Source organism: Ursus americanus, chromosome 25 (genome assembly GCF_024610735.1).
Source record: "Ursus americanus isolate L20-20 chromosome 25, mUrsAme1.1.p, whole genome shotgun sequence".
Lineage (NCBI taxonomy): Eukaryota > Metazoa > Chordata > Mammalia > Carnivora > Ursidae > Ursus > Ursus americanus.
In genome coordinates, this window is record NC_142151.1 from 19,871,287 (window position 1) to 19,874,846 (window position 3,560).

At 34.0% G+C, this 3,560-nt stretch overlaps 1 non-coding gene across 1 annotated transcript; it reads right to left on the reverse strand.

Moving 5' to 3' along the window:
* Positions 1-1,475: 1,475 nt before the first annotated feature.
* On the reverse strand, positions 1,476-1,603 carry LOC123781799 (small Cajal body-specific RNA 11). The gene has a single exon (XR_006776813.1).
* Positions 1,604-3,560: the final 1,957 nt, after the last annotated feature.

Genomic DNA, 3,560 nt, shown 5'->3' on the forward strand with positions numbered 1-3,560 from the left:
TACTTTTCTGCAGAGCACTCTCTTATAACCTGCTCACTAGTATCCAAGCAAAACAAATTTCTCTTTTAATTAATGAATATTGGAATACAAAATACCTGAAAAAAATATTTTTATTGACTTAATGTTTGTGTCTGCCTCAAATTCATACGTTGAAGCCCTAACCCCCCCCCCCCCCCCCCCAGTGTGGCTGTTATGGCAATGGAGCTCTTAAAAGTAGTCAGGGCTTCATTCTTATGACCTCATTTAACCTTAATCCAATAGAATTGATGTCCTTGTAAGGAAGAGAGACCAGAGTGCTCGCTCACTCTCCTTCAGTGGACAAGGAAGAGGGTATGTGGGCCCACAGTGAGAAGGTGAGCACCTATACACCAACAGGACAGGCCTCAGAATAAATCCTACCTTGCTGGCCCCTTGGTCTTGGACTTCTGGCCTCCACAACATTGAGAAATAAATTCCTGTTGTTTAAGCCACCCAGTCTATGGTATGGCACCCTGAGCAGATTAAGAAAAATACTAAACATATAACATTTCACTAAGAATCAGTTAATAAATAAATTGTACGTTCTTAACTATCTCAAAAAGTGTAGACCACAGAAAGATTTTAAACTTGTGATTTTCTTAAGACCATCATTTTAAGCTATATGAAGTGCGTGCAGACAATGCAGTAAGCCTAAGAAAATTGGAAGAAAAAAAATAGCAGGTTTTGCAATTTCCCGTCTTCAATATAGGATCCATCTTCTTGTCGATCTCTGATCCAAATAATGAGGGAAACAGTAGATTTCTTTCTGTATTTCTGAGGTGGTTAGCTGTGTTTTTGCTGTGTGTCTCTTAAAAAGCAAGTATACAAGTATATGATATGATCTGGTGCTCTCACTGAGAGAATGTAATGAAGGAAAAAGACCCAAATCATCCCTTTCACTTTAGGGACTGTAGAAAATTCTAATCCAATTCCCACAGGATGGAGAATCTCAAAACATTAACTCACTTTTTTATGTCCAAAGAGGAAAAAAAAAAAAGTGTCTCCTAAGACTACGTAGCAAAATCCAAGTTAATTATACTTTCATAAAATATTCTTCCTATTCCAGCGTTTATCCTTTTATTTGAAAATTATCTCTGACTTCCAGACTGGTTAGGGCAGGTTTCATGGCACACGCTTATGTAAAAATTGTCATTAAGAATGATTTAATGCATGAACATTTAAGAGTATATGTGGAGAAGTAGTTGATTAAATAGAATAAACATTAGAATTGTTTAAAACCTAAATGTCATGAAAGTCTCTATTTTAAAATACATTTTCTGAAAAACTCATTTATGATAAATTCACTTTTTGGCTCATCAGCATTACATTTAAAACACATGTGTGCACACACACACACACACACACACACACACACACATTCAAGCTATTTGACTTCTCTTTTTTTCCCTAGAAATAAGATTTTTCTAAGAGCCAATGATTTTTTTTTTAAGTTGTAAATTGTCATCTCTGAGAGCCAGCCCTATTCCTAGGACAGCCCTCCTAAACTGAGAGGGAGATTTCTGTGTATCTTGCCAGACTCCCATAAGCCAATGAGTTATAACTCCCAAAGATTGGATTTAGATATGAGATCTAAAATTCTTGACATTTCAATTGCCTTGAAACTCCCATCCTCGGTTAAAACTCTATACTTTGTTTTCTTTAAGAGGATTTACTGCCTTTATTGATATATTTTTAAACCCAAATCACATAAATCCAAAATACAATTTTAAAATAGTTAAAAATTCTTCAAAGTGATTAACCATCATAGCTATAAAGTTATAAAGATAAAATCCTTACTAAGTTTCAAGTATATGAAATTGGAGTATAATTAAATAACAAACCATTGAATGCCAATTGAAAGTTTAAAAAATAATTTTGAGTATCCAAAGTGATCTTCATAAATTATACTTAAAAAAACTAATAATGCCTATAAAGGAATTATAATGGTAACATCTAGGTCTTATATGCAATTAATCGCATAAGATATATAACTACTAATTATTCTACTGCTCTTTAGAGCACCAAAAATATAGCAATCTTTCAAAGGATTTAGGGAGGAAATCTCATTTTTTAGTGAACAACATAAGTTCAGGGAATTATATATCTATGGAATCTTTGTATCTCAGCATTGTGAAATATATCATGTCTATAGCCATTAAATGTGAAGCCAGGTGAATTACCAAATTTAAGTCTTAGAGACAAAGGGAAATAACTTGCTTCATTTATAGTTTGTGAATAGGTTAAAACTTAATATATTAGAATACTCCATAAGAATTCACATAGGCCACTATATAATGTATGCTTATTAAAGAACCTATATATGGAATTAATATTTAATATATAAAATATATATGTATATATTTTTCCTTAATCCATATCACCCAGTTAACCCATCCTTACAACTCCCTCCCCTCTGGTAAATCAGTTTGTCCTCTGTAGTTGAGTATGTTTCTTGATTTGTCTCTCTATTTTTTTCCCTTTGCCTGTTTGTTTTATTTCTTAAATTCCACATTTGACTAAAGTCATATGGTATTTATCTTTCTCTGACTGACTCATTTCACTTAGCATTATACTCTCTAACTCCATCCATGTTATTGCAAATGGCAAGATTTCATTCTTTTTTATGGCTGAATAATATTCCAGTGTGTGTGTGCGTGTGCGTGTGTGTGTGTGTATATACACACCATTCTTCTTTATCTACTCATTAGTTGATGGGTACTTGGCTATTTCCATAATTTGGCTATTGTTGATAATGCTGCTATAAACATCAGGGTACATGTATTCCTTCGAATCAGTGTTTTTGTATTTGGATAAATACCTAGTAGTATAATTGCTGGATCATAGGATCATTCTATGTTTAACTTTTTGAGAAACCTCCATACTGTTTTCTACAGTGGCTACTCTAGTTTGCATTCCCACCGACAGTGCAAGAGGGTTCCTCTTTCTTCACATCCTTGCCAACAGTTGTTTCTTGTTACTGATTTTAGCCATTCTGACAGGTGTGAGGTAATATCTCATTGTAGTTTAGATTTGCATTTCCTGATGATCAGTGATGTTGAGCATCTTTTCATCTGTCTACTGGCCATCTGTTCATGTCTTCTGCCCATTTTTTAATTGGATTATTCATTATTTGAGTTTGAGTTGTGTAAGTTCTTTATATATTTTGGATACTAACCCTTTATGCCATTTGCACATATCTTCTCCCACTCCACAGGTTGCCTTTTAGTTTTCTTGATTGCTTCCTTCACTGTGCAGAAGCATTTTATTTCGATGCCCCAATAGTTTATTTTTGCTTTTGTTTCCATTGCCTAGGGAGATGTATCTAGAAAGAAGTTGCTGTGGCCAAAGTCGAAGAAGTTACTGCCTGTGTTCTCTTCTACAATTTTTATGGTTTCATATCTCACAATTAAGTTTTTAATCCATTTTGAGTTTATTTTTGTGTAAGAAAGTGGCCCAGGTTCATTCTTTTGCATGTAGCAGTCCAGTTTTCCCAAGACCATTTGTTGAAGAAACTTTTTTCCATTGGATATTCTTTCCTCCTT